The 22,926-nt window shown below is 48.8% G+C and overlaps 11 non-coding genes across 11 annotated transcripts; all 11 read left to right on the forward strand.

Annotated features, from left to right (window-relative positions):
• The first annotated feature begins 693 nt into the window (after positions 1-693).
• LOC149083808 (small nucleolar RNA U3) lies at positions 694-899 on the forward strand. The gene has a single exon (XR_016193096.1). It is a non-coding gene; the product is annotated as a small nucleolar RNA U3 (small nucleolar RNA).
• A 2,383-nt stretch (positions 900-3,282) lies between these two features.
• LOC149083809 (small nucleolar RNA U3) lies at positions 3,283-3,488 on the forward strand. Its single transcript, XR_016193084.1, has one exon. It is a non-coding gene; the product is annotated as a small nucleolar RNA U3 (small nucleolar RNA).
• Positions 3,489-6,839: 3,351 nt separating this feature from the next.
• Positions 6,840-7,045, forward strand: LOC149083810 (small nucleolar RNA U3). Its single transcript, XR_016193119.1, has one exon. It is a non-coding gene; the product is annotated as a small nucleolar RNA U3 (small nucleolar RNA).
• A 1,735-nt stretch (positions 7,046-8,780) lies between these two features.
• Positions 8,781-8,986, forward strand: LOC149083811 (small nucleolar RNA U3). Its single transcript, XR_016193120.1, has one exon. It is a non-coding gene; the product is annotated as a small nucleolar RNA U3 (small nucleolar RNA).
• Positions 8,987-14,894: 5,908 nt separating this feature from the next.
• LOC149083812 (small nucleolar RNA U3) lies at positions 14,895-15,100 on the forward strand. Its single transcript, XR_016193081.1, has one exon. It is a non-coding gene; the product is annotated as a small nucleolar RNA U3 (small nucleolar RNA).
• Positions 15,101-16,185: 1,085 nt separating this feature from the next.
• LOC149083813 (small nucleolar RNA U3) lies at positions 16,186-16,391 on the forward strand. Its single transcript, XR_016193078.1, has one exon. It is a non-coding gene; the product is annotated as a small nucleolar RNA U3 (small nucleolar RNA).
• A 1,085-nt stretch (positions 16,392-17,476) lies between these two features.
• On the forward strand, positions 17,477-17,682 carry LOC149083814 (small nucleolar RNA U3). The gene has a single exon (XR_016193079.1). It is a non-coding gene; the product is annotated as a small nucleolar RNA U3 (small nucleolar RNA).
• A 1,085-nt stretch (positions 17,683-18,767) lies between these two features.
• Positions 18,768-18,973, forward strand: LOC149083815 (small nucleolar RNA U3). The gene has a single exon (XR_016193071.1). It is a non-coding gene; the product is annotated as a small nucleolar RNA U3 (small nucleolar RNA).
• A 760-nt stretch (positions 18,974-19,733) lies between these two features.
• Positions 19,734-19,939, forward strand: LOC149083816 (small nucleolar RNA U3). The gene has a single exon (XR_016193097.1). It is a non-coding gene; the product is annotated as a small nucleolar RNA U3 (small nucleolar RNA).
• A 1,085-nt stretch (positions 19,940-21,024) lies between these two features.
• On the forward strand, positions 21,025-21,230 carry LOC149083817 (small nucleolar RNA U3). Its single transcript, XR_016193107.1, has one exon. It is a non-coding gene; the product is annotated as a small nucleolar RNA U3 (small nucleolar RNA).
• A 1,410-nt stretch (positions 21,231-22,640) lies between these two features.
• LOC149083818 (small nucleolar RNA U3) lies at positions 22,641-22,846 on the forward strand. Its single transcript, XR_016193085.1, has one exon. It is a non-coding gene; the product is annotated as a small nucleolar RNA U3 (small nucleolar RNA).
• Positions 22,847-22,926: the final 80 nt, after the last annotated feature.

The following is a 22,926-nucleotide window of genomic DNA, read 5'->3' on the forward strand; positions in this document are numbered from 1 at the left end:
GTGGACTACGTCTGGCAGTAAAGTAAAGTAACGGTATGCTCGTACGAGTTTATATATAAAGCATTTAAACATTTTCCTCTGGGTTCACTTCAAAAACATTAGTTAATGGGTGTTTCATGCTGGCATCGAATGCTCGCCTACACGTCGACCGGTCCAAACAGGACTTCTGTGTTGAGCGGGCAATGGCCCTCTTGTCCCGATCGACGAACCGTTTGGATTCGCGAGTCAAGAATCATTCCGGTGCTCTTGACGGAGTGTCTGAGGGTTTTTCGCTCCTTCCGAAAATCGTGTAGGGTGGTGGAAAGCACTACAGGGATACCATTCCGGTGATACCGGCCCTTTCCAAAGAGGTTCGGTGGTACCATCGAACGGGCTTAGATGTGAAGCGTTTTATTATTTCAGTGTGGTGTCACTTGACAGAGTTTAGTTAATGGGATTTTCATGCTTGCATCGAATGCTCGCCTACACGTCGACCGGTCTAAACAGGGCTTCTGTGTTGAGCGGGCAAGGGCCTTCTTGTCCCGATCGACGAACCGTTTGGATTCGCGAGTCAAGAATCATCCCGGTGAAATTGACGGCGTGTCTGAGGCTTTTTCTGTCCCAAAAATCGTGTAGCGTGGTGGAAAGCTCGAAACGGATACCATTCCAATGATTCGGGCCCCTTCCGAAGAGGTGTGTTTGTATATTCGTATAAATATCATATTTCATGGGATTATAACTGTGTTATGATTTCTGAGTTCGTGTCTTACGGATTCTCTTATCTCAAACCACGATGATGACGTGAGACTTTGCCTCATGAGTGTCAAGCCGTCAGGTACACTGTCACGGGTCTGCTGTCATTTACGATCGCTCTTGACATCCCAAAGGTGTAGTACGGGCGATAACTTATTCTGAGTGGTTCTCCCCCATTAGGTTTCTGGGCTTGTCAAATCTTAGAAATGCTCTTGTATCTATGTCTTATATGCGGTGGACTACGTCTGGCAGTAAAGTAAAGTAACGGTATGCTCGTACGAGTTTATATATAAAGCATTTAAACATTTTCCTCTGGGTTCACTTCAAAAACATTAGTTAATGGGTGTTTCATGCTGGCATCGAATGCTCGCCTACACGTCGACCGGTCCAAACAGGACTTCTGTGTTGAGCGGGCAATGGCCCTCTTGTCCCGATCGACGAACCGTTTGGATTCGCGAGTCAAGAATCATTCCGGTGCTCTTGACGGAGTGTCTGAGGGTTTTTCGCTCCTTCCGAAAATCATGTAGGGTGGTGGAAAGCACTACAGGGATACCATTCCGGTGATACCGGCCCTTTCCAAAGAGGTTCGGTGGTACCCTCGAACGGGCTTAGATGTGAAGCGTTTTATTATTTCAGTGTGGGGTCACTTGACAGAGTTTAGTTAATGGGATTTTCATGCTTGCATCGAATGCTCGCCTACACGTCGACCGGTCTAAACAGGGCTTCTGTGTTGAGCGGGCAAGGGCCTTCTTGTCCCGATCGACGAACCGTTTGGATTCGCGAGTCAAGAATCATCCCGGTGTTCATGACGGAGTGTCTGAGGCTTTTTCACTCCTTCCGAAAATCGTGTAGGGTGGTCGAAAGCACTAGAGGGATACCAGTCCGGTGATACGGGCCCCTTTCAAAGAGGTTCGGTGGTACCCTCGAACGGGCTTAGATGTGAAGCGTTTTATTATTTCAGTGTGGGGTCACTTTTCAGAGTTTAGTTAATGGGATTTTCATGCTTGCATCGAATGCTCGCCTACACGTCGACCGGTCTAAACAGGGCTTCTGTGTTGAGCGGGCAAGGGCCTTCCTGTGCCGATCGACGAACCGTTTGGATTCGCGAGTCAAGAATCATCCCGGTGTTCTTGACGGAGTGTCTGAGGCTTTTTCGCTCCTTCCGAAAATCGTGTAGGGTGGTGGAAAGCACTAGAGGGATACCAGTCCGGTGATACGGGCCCCTTCCAAAGAGATTCGGTGGTACCCTCGAACGGGCTTAGATGTGAAGCGTTTTATTATTTCAGTGAGGGGTCACTTGGCAGATTTTAGTTAATGGGTGTTTCCTGCTTGCATCGAATGCTCGCCTACACGTCGACCGGTCTAAACAGGGCTTCTGTGTTGAGCGGGCAAGGGCCTTCTTGTCCCGATCAACGAACCGTTTGGATTCGCGAGTCAAGAATCATCCCGGTGATCTTGACGGAGTGTCTGAGGCTTTTTCACTCCTTCCGAAAATCGTGTAGGGTGGTCGAAAGCACTAGAGGGATACCAGTCCGGTGATACGGGCCCCTTTCAAAGAGGTTCGGTGGTACCCTCGAACGGGCTTAGATGTGAAGCGTTTTATTATTTCAGTGTGGGGTCACTTGCAGAATTTAGTTAATGGGTGTTTCATGCTTGCATCGAATGCTCGCCTACACGTCGACCGGTCTAAACAGGGCTTCTGTGTTGAGCGGGCAAGGGCCTTCTTGTCCCGATCGACGAACCGTTTGGATTCGCGAGTCAAGAATCATCCCGGTGTTCATGACGGAGTGTCTGAGGCTTTTTCACTCCTTCCGAAAATCGTATAGGGAGGTCGAAAGCACTAGAGGGATACCAGTCCGGTGATACGGGCCCCTTCCAAAGAGGTTCGGTGGTACCCTCGAACGGGCTTAGATGTGAAGCGTTTTATTATTTCAGTCTGGGGTCACTTGCAGAATTTAGTTAATGGGATTTTCATGCTTGCATCGAATGCTCGCCTACACGTCGACCGGTCTAAACAGGGCTTCTGTGTTCAGCGGGCAAGGGCCTTCTTGTCCCGATCGACGAACCGTTTGGATTCGCGAGTCAAGAATCATCCCGGTGTTCATGACGGAGTGTCTGAGGCTTTTTCGCTCCTTCCGAAAATCGTGTAGGGTGGTGGAAAGCACTAGAGGGATACCAGTCCGGTGATACGGGCCCCTTCCAAAGAGATTCGGTGGTACCCTCGAACGGGCTTAGATGTGAAGCGTTTTATTATTTCAGTGTGGGGTCACTTGGCAGATCTTAGTTAATGGGTGTTTCCTGCTTGCATCGAATGCTCGCCTACACGTCGACCGGTCTAAACAGGGCTTCTGTGTTGAGAGGGCAAGGGCCTTCTTGTCCCGATCGACGAACCGTTTGGATTCGCGAGTCAAGAATCATCCCGGTGAAATTGACGGCGTGTCTGAGGCTTTTTCTGTCCCAAAAATCGTGTAGCTTGGTGGAAAGCTTGAAACGGATACCATTCCAATGATTCGGGCCCCTTCCGAAGAGGTTCGTTTGTATATTCGTATAAATATCATATTTCATGGGATTATAACTGTGTTATGATTTCTGAGTTCGTGTCTTACGGATTCTCTTATCTCAAACCACGATGATGACGTGCGACTTTGCCTCATGAGTGTCAAGCCGTCAGGTAGACTGTCACGGGTCTGCTGTCATTTACGATCGCTCCTGACATCCCAAAGGTGTTCTTCGGGCGATAACTCGTTCTGAGTGGTTTTCCCCCATTAGGTTTATGGGCTTGTCAAATCTTAGAAATGCTCTTGTATCTATGTCTTATATGCGGTGGACTACGTCTGGCAGTAAAGTAAGGTAACCGTATGCTCGTACGAGTTTATATATAAAGCATTTAAACATTTTCCTCTGGGTCCACTTCAAAAACATTAGTTAATGGGTGTTTCATGCTGGCATCGAATGCTCGCCTACACGTCGACCGGTCTAAACAGGGCTTCTGTGTTCAGCGGGCAATGGCCTTCTTGTCCCGATCGACGAACCGTTTGGATTCGCGAGTCAAGAATCATCCAGGTGTTCTTGACGGAGTGTCTGAGGCGTTTTTCGCTCCTTCCGAAAATCGAGTAGGGTGGTGGAAAGCACTAGAGGGATACCAGTCCGGTGATACGGACCCCTTCCAAAGAGGTTCGGTGGTACCCTCGAACGGGCTTAGATCTGAAGCGTTTTATTTTTTCAGTGTGGGGTCACTTGACAGAGTTTAGTTAATGGGATTTTCATGCTTGCATCGAATGCTCGCCTACACTTCGACCGGTCTAAACAGGGCTTCTGTGTTGAGCGGGCAAGGGCCTTCTTGTCCCGATCGACGAACCGTTTGGATTCGCGAGTCAAGAATCATCCCGGTGTTCATGACGGAGTGTCTGATGCTTTTTCACTCCTTCCGAAAATCGTGTAGGGTGGTCGAAAGCACTAGAGGGATACCAGTCCGGTGATACGGGCCCCTTTCAAAGAGGTTCGGTGGTACCCTCGAACGGGCTTAGATGTGAAGCGTTTTATTATTTCAGTGTGGGGTCACTTGACAGAGTTTAGTTAATGGGATTTTCATGCTTGCATCGAATGCTAGCCTACACGTCGACCGGTCTAAACAGCGCTTCTGTGTTGAGCGGGCAAGGGCCTTCCTGTCCCGATCTACGAACCGTTTGGATTCGCGAGTCAAGAATCATCCCGGTGTTCTTGACGGAGTGTCTGAGGCTTTTTCGCTCCTTCCGAAAATCGTGTAGGGTGGTGGAAAGCACTAGAGGGATACCAGTCCGGTGATACGGGCCCCTTCCAAAGAGGTTCGGTGGTACCCTCGAACGGGCTTAGATGTGAAGCGTTTTATTATTTCAGTGTGGGGTCACTTGGCAGATTTTAGTTAATGGGTGTTTCCTGCTTGCATCGAATGCTCGCCTACACGTCGACCGGTCTAAACAGGGCTTCTGTGTTGAGCGGGCAAGGGCCTTCTTGTCCCGATCGACGAACCGTTTGGATTCGCGAGTCAAGAATCATCCCGGTGAAATTGACGGCGTGTCTGAGGCTTTTTCTGTCCCAAAAATCGTGTAGCGTGGTGGAAAGCTCGAAACGGATACCATTCCAATGATTCGGGCCCCTTCCGAAGAGGTGTGTTTGTATATTCGTATAAATATCATATTTCATGGGATTATAACTGTGTTATGATTTCTGAGTTCGTGTCTTACGGATTCTCTTATCTCAAACCACGATGATGACGTGAGACTTTGCCTCATGAGTGTCAAGCCGTCAGGTACACTGTCACGGGTCTGCTGTCATTTACGATCGCTCTTGACATCCCAAAGGTGTAGTACGGGCGATAACTTATTCTGAGCTGTTCTCCCCCATTAGGTTTCTGGGCTTGTCAAATCTTAGAAATGCTCTTGTATCTATGTGTTATATGCGGTGGACTACGTCTGGCAGTAAAGTAAAGTAACGGTATGCTCGTACGAGTTTATATATAAAGCATTTAAACATTTTCCTCTGGGTTCACTTCAAAAACATTAGTTAATGGGTGTTTCATGCTGGCATCGAATGCTCGCCTACACGTCGACCGGTCCAAACAGGACTTCTGTGTTGAGCGGGCAATGGCCCTCTTGTCCCGATCGACGAATCGTTTGGATTCGCGAGTCAAGAATCATTCCGGTGCTCTTGACGGAGTGTCTGAGGGTTTTTCGCTCCTTCCGAAAATCGTGTAGGGTGATGGAAAGCACTACAGGGATACCATTCCGGTGATACCGGCCCTTTCCAAAGAGGTTCGGTGGTACCCTCGAACGGGCTTAGATGTGAAGCGTTTTATTATTTCAGTGTGGGGTCACTTGACAGAGTTTAGTTAATGGGATTTTCATGCTTGCATCGAATGCTCGCCTACACGTCGACCGGTCTAAACAGGGCTTCTGTGTTGAGCGGGCAAGGGCCTTCTTGTCCCGATCGACGAACCGTTTGGATTCGCGAGTCAAGAATCATCCCGGTGTTCATGACGGAGTGTCTGAGGCTTTTTCACTCCTTCCGAAAATCGTGTAGGGTGGTCGAAAGCACTAGAGGGATACCAGTCCGGTGATACGGGCCCCTTTCAAAGAGGTTCGGTGGTACCCTCGAACGGGCTTAGATGTGAAGCGTTTTATTATTTCAGTGTGGGGTCACTTGACAGAGTTTAGTTAATGGGATTTTCATGCTTGCATCGAATGCTCGCCTACACGTCGACCGGTCTAAACAGGGCTTCTGTGTTGAGCGGGCAAGGGCCTTCTTGTCCCGATCGACGAACCGTTTGGATTCGCGAGTCAAGAATCATCCCGGTGTTCATGACGGAGTGTCTGAGGCTTTTTCACTCCTTCCGAAAATCGTATAGGGAGGTCGAAAGCACTAGAGGGATACCAGTCCGGTGATACGGGCCCCTTCCAAAGAGGTTCGGTGGTACCCTCGAACGGGCTTAGATGTGATGCGTTTTATTATTTCAGTGTGGGGTCACTTGCAGAATTTAGTTAATGGGATTTTCATGCTTGCATCGAATGCTCGCCTACACGTCGACCGGTCTAAACAGGGCTTCTGTGTTCAGCGGGCAAGGGCCTTCTTGTCCCGATCGACGAACCGTTTGGATTCGCGAGTCAAGAATCATCCCGGTGCTCATGACGGAGTGTCTGAGGCTTTTTCGCTCCTTCCGAAAATCGTGTAGGGTGGTGGAAAGCACTAGAGGGATACCAGTCCGGTGATACGGGCCCCTTCCAAAGAGATTCGGTGGTACCCTCGAACGGGCTTAGATGTGAAGCGTTTTATTATTTCAGTGTGGGGTCACTTGGCAGATCTTAGTTAATGGGTGTTTCCTGCTTGCATCGAATGCTCGCCTACACGTCGACCGGTCTAAACAGGGCTTCTGTGTTGAGAGGGCAAGGGCCTTCTTGTCCCGATCGACGAACCGTTTGGATTCGCGAGTCAAGAATCATCCCGGTGAAATTGACGGCGTGTCTGAGGCTTTTTCTGTCCCAAAAATCGTGTAGCTTGGTGGAAAGCTTGAAACGGATACCATTCCAATGATTCGGGCCCCTTCCGAAGAGGTTCGTTTGTATATTCGTATAAATATCATATTTCATGGGATTATAACTGTGTTATGATTTCTGAGTTCGTGTCTTACGGATTCTCTTATCTCAAACCACGATGATGACGTGAGACTTTGCCTCATGAGTGTCAAGCCGTCAGGTAGACTGTCACGGGTCTGCGGTCATTTACGATCTCTCCTGACATCCCAAAGGTGTAGTACGGGCGATAACTTATTCTGAGTGGTTTTCCCCCATTAGGTTTCTGGGCTTGTCAAATCTTAGAAATGCTCTTGTATCTATGTCTTATATGCGGTGGACTACGTCTGGCAGTAAAGTAAGGTAACCGTATGCTCGTACGAGTTTATATATAAAGCATTTAAACATTTTCCTCTGGGTCCACTTCAAAAACATTAGTTAATGGGTGTTTCATGCTGGCATCGAATGCTCGCCTACACGTCGACCGGTCCAAACAGGACTTCTGTGTTGAGCGGGCAATGGCCCTCTTGTCCCGATCGACGAATCGTTTGGATTCGCGAGTCAAGAATCATTCCGGTGCTCTTGACGGAGTGTCTGAGGGTTTTTCGCTCCTTCCGAAAATCGTGTAGGGTGATGGAAAGCACTACAGGGATACCATTCCGGTGATACCGGCCCTTTCCAAAGAGGTTCGGTGGTACCCTCGAACGGGCTTAGATGTGAAGCGTTTTATTATTTCAGTGTGGGGTCACTTGACAGAGTTTAGTTAATGGGATTTTCATGCTTGCATCGAATGCTCGCCTACACGTCGACCGGTCTAAACAGGGCTTCTGTGTTGAGCGGGCAAGGGCCTTCTTGTCCCGATCGACGAACCGTTTGGATTCGCGAGTCAAGAATCATCCCGGTGTTCATGACGGAGTGTCTGAGGCTTTTTCACTCCTTCCGAAAATCGTGTAGGGTGGTCGAAAGCACTAGAGGGATACCAGTCCGGTGATACGGGCCCCTTTCAAAGAGGTTCGGTGGTACCCTCGAACGGGCTTAGATGTGAAGCGTTTTATTATTTCAGTGTGGGGGTCACTTGACAGAGTTTAGTTAATGGGATTTTCATGCTTGCATCGAATGCTCGCCTACACGTCGACCGGTCTAAACAGGGCTTCTGTGTTGAGCGGGCAAGGGCCTTCTTGTCCCGATCGACGAACCGTTTGGATTCGCGAGTCAAGAATCATCCCGGTGTTCATGACGGAGTGTCTGAGGCTTTTTCACTCCTTCCGAAAATCGTATAGGGAGGTCGAAAGCACTAGAGGGATACCAGTCCGGTGATACGGGCCCCTTCCAAAGAGGTTCGGTGGTACCCTCGAACGGGCTTAGATGTGAAGCGTTTTATTATTTCAGTGTGGGGTCACTTGCAGAATTTAGTTAATGGGATTTTCATGCTTGCATCGAATGCTCGCCTACACGTCGACCGGTCTAAACAGGGCTTCTGTGTTCAGCGGGCAAGGGCCTTCTTGTCCCGATCGACGAACCGTTTGGATTCGCGAGTCAAGAATCATCCCGGTGCTCATGACGGAGTGTCTGAGGCTTTTTCGCTCCTTCCGAAAATCGTGTAGGGTGGTGGAAAGCACTAGAGGGATACCAGTCCGGTGATACGGGCCCCTTCCAAAGAGATTCGGTGGTACCCTCGAACGGGCTTAGATGTGAAGCGTTTTATTATTTCAGTGTGGGGTCACTTGGCAGATCTTAGTTAATGGGTGTTTCCTGCTTGCATCGAATGCTCGCCTACACGTCGACCGGTCTAAACAGGGCTTCTGTGTTGAGAGGGCAAGGGCCTTCTTGTCCCGATCGACGAACCGTTTGGATTCGCGAGTCAAGAATCATCCCGGTGAAATTGACGGCGTGTCTGAGGCTTTTTCTGTCCCAAAAATCGTGTAGCTTGGTGGAAAGCTTGAAACGGATACCATTCCAATGATTCGGGCCCCTTCCGAAGAGGTTCGTTTGTATATTCGTATAAATATCATATTTCATGGGATTATAACTGTGTTATGATTTCTGAGTTCGTGTCTTACGGATTCTCTTATCTCAAACCACGATGATGACGTGAGACTTTGCCTCATGAGTGTCAAGCCGTCAGGTAGACTGTCACGGGTCTGCGGTCATTTACGATCTCTCCTGACATCCCAAAGGTGTAGTACGGGCGATAACTTATTCTGAGTGGTTTTCCCCCATTAGGTTTCTGGGCTTGTCAAATCTTAGAAATGCTCTTGTATCTATGTCTTATATGCGGTGGACTACGTCTGGCAGTAAAGTAAGGTAACCGTATGCTCGTACGAGTTTATATATAAAGCATTTAAACATTTTCCTCTGGGTCCACTTCAAAAACATTAGTTAATGGGTGTTTCATGCTGGCATCGAATGCTCGCCTACACGTCGACCGGTCTAAACAGGGCTTCTGTGTTCAGCGGGCAATGGCCTTCTTGTCCCGATCGACGAACCGTTTGGATTCGCGAGTCAAGAATCATCCAGGTGTTCTTGACGGAGTGTCTGAGGCTTTTTCGCTCCTTCCGAAAATCGAGTAGGGTGGTGGAAAGCACTAGAGGGATACCAGTCCGGTGATACGGACCCCTTCCAAAGAGGTTCGGTGGTACCCTCGAACGGGCTTAGATCTGAAGCGTTTTATTTTTTCAGTGTGGGGTCACTTGACAGAGTTTAGTTAATGGGATTTTCATGCTTGCATCGAATGCTCGCCTACACTTCGACCGGTCTAAACAGGGCTTCTGTGTTGAGCGGGCAAGGGCCTTCTTGTCCCGATCGACGAACCGTTTGGATTCGCGAGTCAAGAATCATCCCGGTGTTCATGACGGAGTGTCTGATGCTTTTTCACTCCTTCCGAAAATCGTGTAGGGTGGTCGAAAGCACTAGAGGGATACCAGTCCGGTGATACGGGCCCCTTTCAAAGAGGTTCGGTGGTACCCTCGAACGGGCTTAGATGTGAAGCGTTTTATTATTTCAGTGTGGGGTCACTTGACAGAGTTTAGTTAATGGGATTTTCATGCTTGCATCGAATGCTCGCCTACACGTCGACCGGTCTAAACAGCGCTTCTGTGTTGAGCGGGCAAGGGCCTTCCTGTCCCGATCTACGAACCGTTTGGATTCGCGAGTCAAGAATCATCCCGGTGTTCTTGACGGAGTGTCTGAGGGTTTTTCGCTCCTTCCGAAAATCGTGTAGGGTGGTGGAAAGCACTAGAGGGATACCAGTCCGGTGATACGGGCCCCTTCCAAAGAGGTTCGGTGGTACCCTCGAACGGGCTTAGATGTGAAGCGTTTTATTATTTCAGTGTGGGGTCACTTGGCAGATTTTAGTTAATGGGTGTTTCCTGCTTGCATCGAATGCTCGCCTACACGTCGACCGGTCTAAACAGGGCTTCTGTGTTGAGCGGGCAAGGGCCTTCTTGTCCCGATCGACGAACCGTTTGGATTCGCGAGTCAAGAATCATCCCGGTGAAATTGACGGCGTGTCTGAGGCTTTTTCTGTCCCAAAAATCGTGTAGCGTGGTGGAAAGCTCGAAACGGATACCATTCCAATGATTCGGGCCCCTTCCGAAGAGGTGTGTTTGTATATTCGTATAAATATCATATTTCATGGGATTATAACTGTGTTATGATTTCTGAGTTCGTGTCTTACGGATTCTCTTATCTCAAACCACGATGATGACGTGAGACTTTGCCTCATGAGTGTCAAGCCGTCAGGTACACTGTCACGGGTCTGCTGTCATTTACGATCGCTCTTGACATCCCAAAGGTGTAGTACGGGCGATAACTTATTCTGAGCTGTTCTCCCCCATTAGGTTTCTGGGCTTGTCAAATCTTAGAAATGCTCTTGTATCTATGTCTTATATGCGGTGGACTACGTCTGGCAGTAAAGTAAAGTAACGGTATGCTCGTACGAGTTTATATATAAAGCATTTAAACATTTTCCTCTGGGTTCACTTCAAAAACATTAGTTAATGGGTGTTTCATGCTGGCAGCGAATGCTCGCCTACACGTCGACCGGTCCAAACAGGACTTCTGTGTTGAGCGGGCAATGGCCCTCTTGTCCCGATCGACGAACCGTTTGGATTCGCGAGTCAAGAATCATTCCGGTGCTCTTGACGGAGTGTCTGAGGGTTTTTCGCTCCTTCCGAAAATCGTGTAGGGTGGTGGAAAGCACTACAGGGATACCATTCCGGTGATACCGGCCCTTTCCAAAGAGGTTCGGTGGTACCCTCGAACGGGCTTAGATGTGAAGCGTTTTATTATTTCAGTGTGGGGTCACTTGACAGAGTTTAGTTAATGGGATTTTCATGCTTGCATCGAATGATCGCCTACACGTCGACCGGTCCAAACAGGGCTTCTGTGTTGAGCGGGCAAGGGCCTTCCTGTCCCGATCGACGAACCGTTTGGATTCGCGTGTCAAGAATCATTCCGGTGCTCTTGACGGAGTGTCTGAGGCTTTTTCGCTCCTTCCGAAAATCGAGTATGGTGGTGGAAAGCACTAGAGGGATACCAGTCCGGTGATACGGACCCCTTCCAAAGAGGTTCGGTGGTACCCTCGAACGGGCTTAGATCTGAAGCGTTTTATTTTTTCAGTGTGGGGTCACTTGACAGAGTTTAGTTAATGGGATTTTCATGCTTGCATCGAATGCTCGCCTACACTTCGACCGGTCTAAACAGGGCTTCTGTGTTGAGCGGGCAAGGGCCTTCTTGTCCCGATCGACGAACCGTTTGGATTCGCGAGTCAAGAATCATCCCGGTGTTCATGACGGAGTGTCTGATGCTTTTTCACTCCTTCCGAAAATCGTGTAGGGTGGTCGAAAGCACTAGAGGGATACCAGTCCGGTGATACGGGCCCCTTTCAAAGAGGTTCGGTGGTACCCTCGAACGGGCTTAGATGTGAAGCGTTTTATTATTTCAGTGTGGGGTCACTTGACAGAGTTTAGTTAATGGGATTTTCATGCTTGCATCGAATGCTCGCCTACACGTCGACCGGTCTAAACAGCGCTTCTGTGTTGAGCGGGCAAGGGCCTTCCTGTCCCGATCTACGAACCGTTTGGATTCGCGAGTCAAGAATCATCCCGGTGTTCTTGACGGAGTGTCTGAGGGTTTTTCGCTCCTTCCGAAAATCGTGTAGGGTGGTGGAAAGCACTAGAGGGATACCAGTCCGGTGATACGGGCCCCTTCCAAAGAGGTTCGGTGGTACCCTCGAACGGGCTTAGATGTGAAGCGTTTTATTATTTCAGTGTGGGGTCACTTGGCAGATTTTAGTTAATGGGTGTTTCCTGCTTGCATCGAATGCTCGCCTACACGTCGACCGGTCTAAACAGGGCTTCTGTGTTGAGCGGGCAAGGGCCTTCTTGTCCCGATCGACGAACCGTTTGGATTCGCGAGTCAAGAATCATCCCGGTGAAATTGACGGCGTGTCTGAGGCTTTTTCTGTCCCAAAAATCGTGTAGCGTGGTGGAAAGCTCGAAACGGATACCATTCCAATGATTCGGGCCCCTTCCGAAGAGGTGTGTTTGTATATTCGTATAAATATCATATTTCATGGGATTATAACTGTGTTATGATTTCTGAGTTCGTGTCTTACGGATTCTCTTATCTCAAACCACGATGATGACGTGAGACTTTGCCTCATGAGTGTCAAGCCGTCAGGTACACTGTCACGGGTCTGCTGTCATTTACGATCGCTCTTGACATCCCAAAGGTGTAGTACGGGCGATAACTTATTCTGAGCTGTTCTCCCCCATTAGGTTTCTGGGCTTGTCAAATCTTAGAAATGCTCTTGTATCTATGTCTTATATGCGGTGGACTACGTCTGGCAGTAAAGTAAAGTAACGGTATGCTCGTACGAGTTTATATATAAAGCATTTAAACATTTTCCTCTGGGTTCACTTCAAAAACATTAGTTAATGGGTGTTTCATGCTGGCAGCGAATGCTCGCCTACACGTCGACCGGTCCAAACAGGACTTCTGTGTTGAGCGGGCAATGGCCCTCTTGTCCCGATCGACGAACCGTTTGGATTCGCGAGTCAAGAATCATTCCGGTGCTCTTGACGGAGTGTCTGAGGGTTTTTCGCTCCTTCCGAAAATCGTGTAGGGTGGTGGAAAGCACTACAGGGATACCATTCCGGTGATACCGGCCCTTTCCAAAGAGGTTCGGTGGTACCCTCGAACGGGCTTAGATGTGAAGCGTTTTATTATTTCAGTGTGGGGTCACTTGACAGAGTTTAGTTAATGGGATTTTCATGCTTGCATCGAATGCTCGCCTACACGTCGACCGGTCTAAACAGGGCTTCTGTGTTGAGCGGGCAAGGGCCTTCTTGTCCCGATCGACGAAACGTTTGGATTCGCGAGTCAAGAATCATCCCGGTGTTCATGACGGAGTGTCTGAGGCTTTTTCACTCCTTCCGAAAATCGTGTAGGGTGGTCGAAAGCACTAGAGGGATACCAGTCCGGTGATACGGGCCCCTTTCAAAGAGGTTCGGTGGTACCCTCGAACGGGCTTAGATGTGAAGCGTTTTATTATTTCCGTGTGGGGTCACTTGCAGAATTTAGTTAATGGGTGTTTCATGCTTGCATCGAATGCTCGCCTACACGTCGACCGGTCTAAACAAGGCTTCTGTGTTGAGCGGGCAAGGGCCTTCTTGTCCCGATCGACGATCCGTTTGGATTCGCGAGTCAAGAATCATCCCGGTGTTCTTGACGGAGTGTCTGAGGCTTTTTCGCTCCTTCCGAAAATCGTGTAGGGTGGTGGAAAGCACTAGAGGGATACCAGTCCCTTCCAAAGAGGTTCGGTGGTACCCTCGAACGGGCTTAGATGTGAAGCGTTTTATTATTTCAGTGTGGGGTCACTTGCAGAATTTAGTTAATGGGTGTTTCATGCTTGCATCGAATGCTCGCCTACACGTCGACCGGTGTAAACAGGGCTTCTGTGTTGAGCGGGCAAGGGCCTTCTTGTCCCGATCGACGAACCCATTGGATTCGCGAGTCAAGAATCATCCCGGTGTTCATGACGGAGTGTCTGAGGCTTTTTCGCTCCTTCCGAAAATCGTGTAGGGTGGTCGAAAGCACTAGAGGGATACCAGTCCGGTGATACGGGACCCTTCCAAAGAGGTTCGGTGGTACCCTCGAACGGGCTTAGATGTGAAGCGTTTTATTATTTCAGTGTGGGGTCACTTGACAGAGTTTAGTTAATGGGATTTTCATGCTTGCATCGAATGCTCGCCTACACGTCGACCGGTCCAAACAGGGCTTCTGTGTTGAGCGGGCAAGGGCCTTCCTGTCCCGATCGACGAACCGTTTGGATTCGCGTGTCAAGAATCATCCCGGTGTTCTTGACGGAGTGTCTGAGGCTTTTTCGCTCCTTCCGAAAATCGTGTACGGTGGTGGAAAGCACTAGAGGGATACCAGTCCGGTGATACGGGCCCCTTCCAAAGAGGTTCGGTGGTACCCTCGAACGGGCTTAGATGTGAAGCGTTTTATTATTTCAGTGTGGGGTCACTTGACAGAGTTTAGTTAATGGGATTTTCATGCTTGCATCGAATGCTCGCCTACACGTCGACCGGTCTAAACATGGCTTCTGTGTTGAGCGGGCAAGGGCCTTCCTGTCCCTATCGACGAACCGTTTGGATTCGCGTGTCTAGAATCATCCCGGTGTTCTTGACGGAGTGTCTGAGGCTTTTTCGCTCCTTCCGAAAATCGTGTAGGGTGGTCGAAAGCACTAGAGGGATACCAGTCCGGTGATACGGGCCCCTTCCAAAGAGGTTCGGTGGTACCCTCGAACGGGCTCAGATGTGAAGCGTTTTATTATTTCAGTGTGGGGTCACTTGGCAGATTTTAGTTAATGGGTGTTTCCTGCTTGCATCGAATGCTCGCCTACACGTCGACCGGTCTAAGCGGGCAAGGGCCTTCTTGTCCCGATCGACGAACCGTTTGGATTCGCGAGTCAAGAATCATCCCGGTGAAATTGACGGCGTGTCTGAGGCTTTTTCTGTCCCAAAAATCGTGTAGCGTGGTGGAAAGCTTGAAACGGATACCATTCCAATGATTCGGGCCCCTTCCGAAGAGGTTCGTTTGTATATTCGTATAAATATCATATTTCATGGGATTATAACTGTGTTATGATTTCTGAGTTCCTGTCTTACGGATTCTCTTATCTCAAACCACGATGATGACGTGAGACTTTGCCTCATGAGTGTCAAGCCGTCAGGTAGACTGTCACGGGTCTGCTGTCATTTACGATCGCTCCTGACATCCCAAAGGTGTAGTACGGGCGATAACTTATTCTGAGTGGTTCTCCCCCATTAGGTTTCTGGGCTTGTCAAATCTTAGAAATGCTCTTGTATCTATGTCTTATATGCGATGGACTACGTCTGGCAGTAAAGTAAAGTAACGGTATGCTCGTACGAGTTTATATATAAAGCATTTAAACATTTTCCTCTGGGTTCACTTCAAAAACATTAGTTAATGGGTGTTTCATGCTGGCATCGAATGCTCGCCTACACGTCGACCGGTCCAAACAGGACTTCTGTGTTGAGCGGGCAATGGCCCTCTTGTCCCGATCGACGAACCGTTTGGATTCGCGAGTCAAGAATCATTCCGGTGCTCTTGACGGAGTGTCTGAGGGTTTTTCGCTCCTTCCGAAAATCGTGTAGGGTGGTGGAAAGCACTACAGGGATACCAGTCCGGTGATACGGACCCCTTCCAAAGAGGTTCGGTGGTACCTTCGAACGGGCTTAGATCTGAAGCGTTTTATTTTTTCAGTGTGGGGTCACTTGACAGAGTTTAGTTAATGGGATTTTCATGCTTGCATCGAATGCTCGCCTACACGTCGACCGGTCTAAACAGGGCTTCTGTGTTGAGCGGGCGAGGGCCTTCCTGTCCCGATCGACGAACCGTTTGGATTCGCGAGTCAAGAATCATCCCGGTGTTCTTGACGGAGTGTCTGAGGCTTTTTCGCTCCTTCCGAAAATCGTGTAGGGTGGTGGAAAGCACTAGAGGGATACCAGTCCGGTGATACGGGCCCCTTCCAAAGAGGTTCGGTGGTACCCTCGAACGGGCTTAGATGTGAAGCGTTTTATTATTTCAGTGTGGGGTCACTTGGCAGATTTTAGTTAATGGGTGTTTCCTGCTTGCATCGAATGCTCGCCTACACGTCGACCGGTCTAAACAGGGCTTCTGTGTTGAGCGGGCAAGGGCCTTCTTGTCCCGATCGACGAACCGTTTGGATTCGCGAGTCAAGAATCATCCCGGTGAAATTGACTGCGTGTCTGAGGCTTTTTCTGTCCCAAAAATCGTGTAGCGTGGTGGAAAGCTCGAAACGGATACCATTCCAATGATTCGGGCCCCTTCCGAAGAGGTTCGTTTGTATATTCGTATAAATATCATATTTCATGGGATTATAAGTGTGTTATGATTTCTGAGTTCGTGTCTTACGGATTCTCTTATCTCAAACCACGATGATGACGTGAGACTTTGCCTCATGAGTGTCAAGCCGTCAGGTAGACTGTCACGGGTCTGCTGTCATTTACGATCGCTCCTGACATCCCAAAGGTGTAGTACGGGCGATAACTTATTCTGAGTGGTTTTCCCCCATTAGGTTTCTGGGCTTGTCAAATCTTAGAAATGCTCTTGTATCTATGTCTTATATGCGGTGGACTACGTCTGGCAGTAAAGTAAGGTAACCGTATGCTCGTACGAGTTTATATATAAAGCATTTAAACATTTTCCTCTGGGTTCACTTCATAAACATTAGTTAATGGGTGCTTCATGCTGGCATCGAATGCTCGCCTACACGTCGACCGGTCCAAACAGGACTTCTGTGTTGATCGGGCAATGGCCCTCTTGTCCCGATCGACGAACCGTTTGGATTCGCGAGTCAAGAATCATTCCGGTGCTCTTGACGGAGTGTCTGAGGGTTTTTCGCTCCTTCCGAAAATCGTGTAGGGTGGTGGAAAGCACTACAGGGATACCATTCCGGTGATACCGGCCCTTTCCAAAGAGGTTCGGTGGTACCCTCGAACGGGCTTAGATGTGAAGCGTTTTATTATTTCAGTGTGGGGTCACTTGACAGAGTTTAGTTAATGGGATTTTCATGCTTGCATCGAATGCTCGCCTACACGTCGACCGGTCTAAACAGGGCTTCTGTGTTGAGCGGGCAAGGGCCTTCTTGTCCCGATCGACGAACCGTTTGGATTCGCGAGTCAAGAATCATCCCGGTGTTCATGACGGCGTGTCTGAGGCTTTTTCACTCCTTCCGAAAATCGTGTAGGGTGGTCGAAAGCACTAGAGGGATACCAGTCCGGTGATACGGGCCCCTTTCAAAGAGGTTCGGTGGTACCCTCGAACGGGCTTAGATGTGAAGCGTTTTATGATTTCAGTGTGGTGTCACTTGACAGAGTTTAGTTAATGGGATTTTCATGCTTGCATCGAATGCTCGCCTACACGTCGACCGGTCTAAACAGGGCTTCTGTGTTGAGCGGGCAAGGGCCTTCTTGTCCCGATCGACGAACCGTTTGGATTCGCGAGTCAAGAATCATCCCGGTGAAATTGACTGCGTGTCTGAGGCTTTTTCTGTCCCAAAAATCGTGTAGCGTGGTGGAAAGCTCGAAACGGATACCATTCCAATGATTCGGGCCCCTTCCGAAGAGGTTCGTTTGTATATTCGTATAAATATCATATTTCATGGGATTATAAGTGTGTTATGATTTCTGAGTTCGTGTCTTACGGATTCTCTTATCTCAAACCACGATGATGACGTGAGACTTTGCCTCATGAGTGTCAAGCCGTCAGGTAGACTGTCACGGGTCTGCTGTCATTTACGATCGCTCCTGACATCCCAAAGGTGTAGTACGGGCGATAACTTATTCTGAGTGGTTTTCCCCCATTAGGTTTCTGGGCTTGTCAAATCTTAGAAATGCTCTTGTATCTATGTCTTATATGCGGTGGACTACGTCTGGCAGTAAAGTAAGGTAACCGTATGCTCGTACGAGTTTATATATAAAGCATTTAAACATTTTCCTCTGGGTTCACTTCAAAAACATTAGTTAATGGGTGCTTCATGCTGGCATCGAATGCTCGCCTACACGTCGACCGGTCCAAACAGGACTTCTGTGTTGATCGGGCAATGGCCCTCTTGTCCCGATCGACGAACCGTTTGGATTCGCGAGTCAAGAATCATTCCGGTGCTCTTGACGGAGTGTCTGAGGGTTTTTCGCTCCTTCCGAAAATCGTGTAGGGTGGTGGAAAGCACTACAGGGATACCATTCCGGTGATACCGGCCCTTTCCAAAGAGGTTCGGTGGTACCCTCGAACGGGCTTAGATGTGAAGCGTTTTATTATTTCAGTGTGGGGTCACTTGACAGAGTTTAGTTAATGGGATTTTCATGCTTGCATCGAATGCTCGCCTACACGTCGACCGGTCTAAACAGGGCTTCTGTGTTGAGCGGGCAAGGGCCTTCTTGTCCCGATCGACGAACCGTTTGGATTCGCGAGTCAAGAATCATCCCGGTGTTCATGACGGCGTGTCTGAGGCTTTTTCACTCCTTCCGAAAATCGTGTAGGGTGGTCGAAAGCACTAGAGGGATACCAGTCCGGTGATACGGGCCCCTTTCAAAGAGGTTCGGTGGTACCCTCGAACGGGCTTAGATGTGAAGCGTTTTATGATTTCAGTGTGGTGTCACTTGACAGAGTTTAGTTAATGGGATTTTCATGCTTGCATCGAATGCTCGCCTACACGTCGACCGGTCTAAACAGGGCTTCTGTGTTGAGCGGGCAAGGGCCTTCTTGTCCCGATCGACGAACCGTTTGGATTCGCGAGTCAAGAATCATCCCGGTGAAATTGACGGCGTGTCTGAGGCTTTTTCAGTCCCAAAAATCGTGTAGCGTGGTGGAAAGCTCGAAACGGATACCATTCCAATGATTCGGGCCCCTTCCGAAGAGGTTCGTTTGTATATTCGTATAAATATCATATTTCATGGGATTATAACTGTGTTATGATTTCTGAGTTCGTGTCTTACGGATTCTCTTATCTCAAACCACGATGATGACGTGAGACTTTGCCTCATGAGTGTCAAGCCGTCAGGTAGACTGTCACGGGTCTGCTGTCATTTACGATCGCTCTTGACATCCCAAAGGTGTAGTACGGGCGATAACTTATTCTGAGTGGTTCTCCCCCATTAGGTTTCTGGGCTCTTCAAATCTTAGAAATGCTCTTGTATCTATGACTTATATGCGGTGGACTACGTCTGGCAGTAAAGTAAAGTAACGGTATGCTCGTACGAGTTTATATATAAAGCATTTAAACATTTTCCTCTGGGTTCACTTCAAAAACATTAGTTAATGGGTGCTTCATGCTGGCATCGAATGCTCGCCTACACGTCGACCGGTCCAAACAGGACTTCTGTGTTGAGCGGGCAATGGCCCTCTTGTCCCGATCGACGAACCGTTTGGATTCGCGAGTCAAGAATCATTCCGGTGCTCTTGACGGAGTGTCTGAGGGTTTTTCGCTCCTTCCGAAAATCGTGTAGGGTGGTGGAAAGCACTACAGGGATACCATTCCGGTGATACCGGCCCTTTCCAAAGAGGTTCGGTGGTACCATCGAACGGGCTTAGATGTGAAGCGTTTTATTATTTCAGTGTGGTGTCACTTGACAGAGTTTAGTTAATGGGATTTTCATGCTTGCATCGAATGCTCGCCTACACGTCGACCGGTCTAAACAGGGCTTCTGTGTTGAGCGGGCAAGGGCCTTCTTGTCCCGATCGACGAACCGTTTGGATTCGCGAGTCAAGAATCATCCCGGTGAAATTGACGGCGTGTCTGAGGCTTTTTCTGTCCCAAAAATCGTGTAGCGTGGTGGAAAGCTCGAAACGGATACCATTCCAATGATTCGGGCCCCTTCCGAAGAGGTGTGTTTGTATATTCGTATAAATATCATATTTCATGGGATTATAACTGTGTTATGATTTCTGAGTTCGTGTCTTACGGATTCTCTTATCTCAAACCACGATGATGACGTGAGACTTTGCCTCATGAGTGTCAAGCCGTCAGGTACACTGTCACGGGTCTGCTGTCATTTACGATCGCTCTTGACATCCCAAAGGTGTAGTACGGGCGATAACTTATTCTGAGTGGTTCTCCCCCATTAGGTTTCTGGGCTTGTCAAATCTTAGAAATGCTCTTGTATCTATGTCTTATATGCGGTGGACTACGTCTGGCAGTAAAGTAAAGTAACGGTATGCTCGTACGAGTTTATATATAAAGCATTTAAACATTTTCCTCTGGGTTCACTTCAAAAACATTAGTTAATGGGTGTTTCATGCTGGCATCGAATGCTCGCCTACACGTCGACCGGTCCAAACAGGACTTCTGTGTTGAGCGGGCAATGGCCCTCTTGTCCCGATCGACGAACCGTTTGGATTCGCGAGTCAAGAATCATTCCGGTGCTCTTGACGGAGTGTCTGAGGGTTTTTCGCTCCTTCCGAAAATCATGTAGGGTGGTGGAAAGCACTACAGGGATACCATTCCGGTGATACCGGCCCTTTCCAAAGAGGTTCGGTGGTACCCTCGAACGGGCTTAGATGTGAAGCGTTTTATTATTTCAGTGTGGGGTCACTTGACAGAGTTTAGTTAATGGGATTTTCATGCTTGCATCGAATGCTCGCCTACACGTCGACCGGTCTAAACAGGGCTTCTGTGTTGAGCGGGCAAGGGCCTTCCTGTGCCGATCGACGAACCGTTTGGATTCGCGAGTCAAGAATCATCCCGGTGTTCTTGACGGAGTGTCTGAGGCTTTTTCGCTCCTTCCGAAAATCGTGTAGGGTGGTGGAAAGCACTAGAGGGATACCAGTCCGGTGATACGGGCCCCTTCCAAAGAGATTCGGTGGTACCCTCGAACGGGCTTAGATGTGAAGCGTTTTATTATTTCAGTGTGGGGTCACTTGGCAGATTTTAGTTAATGGGTGTTTCCTGCTTGCATCGAATGCTCGCCTACACGTCGACCGGTCTAAACAGGGCTTCTGTGTTGAGCGGGCAAGGGCCTTCTTGTCCCGATCAACGAACCGTTTGGATTCGCGAGTCAAGAATCATCCCGGTGATCTTGACGGAGTGTCTGAGGCTTTTTCTGTCCCAAAAATCGTGTAGCGTGGTGGAAAGCTCGAAACGGATACCATTCCAATGATTCGGGCCTCTTCCGAAGAGGTTCGTTTGTATATTCGTATAAATATCATATTTCATGGGATTATAACTGTGTTATGATTTCTGAGTTCGTGTCTTACGGATTCTCTTATCTCAAACCACGATGATGACGTGAGACTTTGCCTCATGAGTGTCAAGCCGTCAGGTAGACTGTCACGGGTCTGCGGTCATTTACGATCGCTCCTGACATCCCAAAGGTGTAGTACGGGCGATAACTTATTCTGAGTGGTTTTCCCCCATTAGGTTTCTGGGCTTGTCAAATCTTAGAAATGCTCTTGTATCTATGTCTTATATGCGGTGGACTACGTCTGGCAGTAAAGTAAGGTAACCGTATGCTCGTACGAGTTTATATATAAAGCATTTAAACATTTTCCTCTGGGTCCACTTCAAAAACATTAGTTAATGGGTGTTTCATGCTGGCATCGAATGCTCGCCTACACGTCGACCGGTCTAAACAGGGCTTCTGTGTTCAGCGGGCAAGGGCCTTCTTGTCCCGATCGACGAACCGTTTGGATTCGCGAGTCAAGAATCATCCCGGTGTTCTTGACGGAGTGTCTGAGGCTTTTTCGCTCCTTCCGAAAATCGAGTAGGGTGGTGGAAAGCACTAGAGGGATACCAGTCCGGTGATACGGACCCCTTCCAAAGAGGTTCGGTGGTACCCTCGAACGGGCTTAGATCTGAAGCGTTTTATTTTTTCAGTGTGGGGTCACTTGACAGAGTTTAGTTAATGGGATTTTCATGCTTGCATCGAATGCTCGCCTACACTTCGACCGGTCTAAACAGGGCTTCTGTGTTGAGCGGGCAAGGGCCTTCTTGTCCCGATCGACGAACCGTTTGGATTCGCGAGTCAAGAATCATCCCGGTGTTCATGACGGAGTGTCTGATGCTTTTTCACTCCTTCCGAAAATCGTGTAGGGTGGTCGAAAGCACTAGAGGGATACCAGTCCGGTGATACGGGCCCCTTTCAAAGAGGTTCGGTGGTACCCTCGAACGGGCTTAGATGTGAAGCGTTTTATTATTTCAGTGTGGGGTCACTTGACAGAGTTTAGTTAATGGGATTTTCATGCTTGCATCGAATGCTCGCCTACACGTCGACCGGTCTAAACAGGGCTTCTGTGTTGAGCGGGCAAGGGCCTTCCTGTCCCGATCGACGAACCGTTTGGATTCGCGAGTCAAGAATCATCCCGGTGTTCTTGACGGGGTGTCTGAGGCTTTTTCGCTCCTTCCGAAAATCGTGTAGGGTGGTGGAAAGCACTAGAGGGATACCAGTCCGGTGATACGGGCCCCTTCCAAAGAGGTTCGGTGGTACCCTCGAACGGGCTTAGATGTGAAGCGTTTTATTATTTCAGTGTGGGGTCACTTGGCAGATTTTAGTTAATGGGTGTTTCCTGCTTGCATCGAATGCTCGCCTACACGTCGACCGGTCTAAACAGGGCTTCTGTGTTGAGCGGGCAAGGGCCTTCTTGTCCCGATCGACGAACCGTTTGGATTCGCGAGTCAAGAATCATCCCGGTGAAATTGACGGCGTGTCTGAGGCTTTTTCTGTCCCAAAAATCGTGTAGCGTGGTGGAAAGCTCGAAACGGATACCATTCCAATGATTCGGGCCCCTTCCGAAGAGGTGTGTTTGTATATTCGTATAAATATCATATTTCATGGGATTATAACTGTGTTATGATTTCTGAGATCGTGTCTTACGGATTCTCTTATCTCAAACCACGATGATGACGTGAGACTTTGCCTCATGAGTGTCAAGCCGTCAGGTACACTGTCACGGGTCTGCTGTCATTTACGATCGCTCTTGACATCCCAAAGGTGTAGTACGGGCGATAACTTATTCTGAGTGGTTCTCCCCCATTAGGTTTCTGGGCTTGTCAAATCTTAGAAATACTCTTGTATCTATGTCTTATATGCGGTGGACTACGTCT

The sequence above is a fragment of the Pholcus phalangioides genome, unplaced genomic scaffold (assembly GCF_987345545.1).
Source record: "Pholcus phalangioides strain wild (caught in Gottingen) unplaced genomic scaffold, Ppha-v1.0 ptg000008l_1, whole genome shotgun sequence".
Classification (NCBI taxonomy): Eukaryota; Metazoa; Arthropoda; class Arachnida; order Araneae; family Pholcidae; genus Pholcus; species Pholcus phalangioides.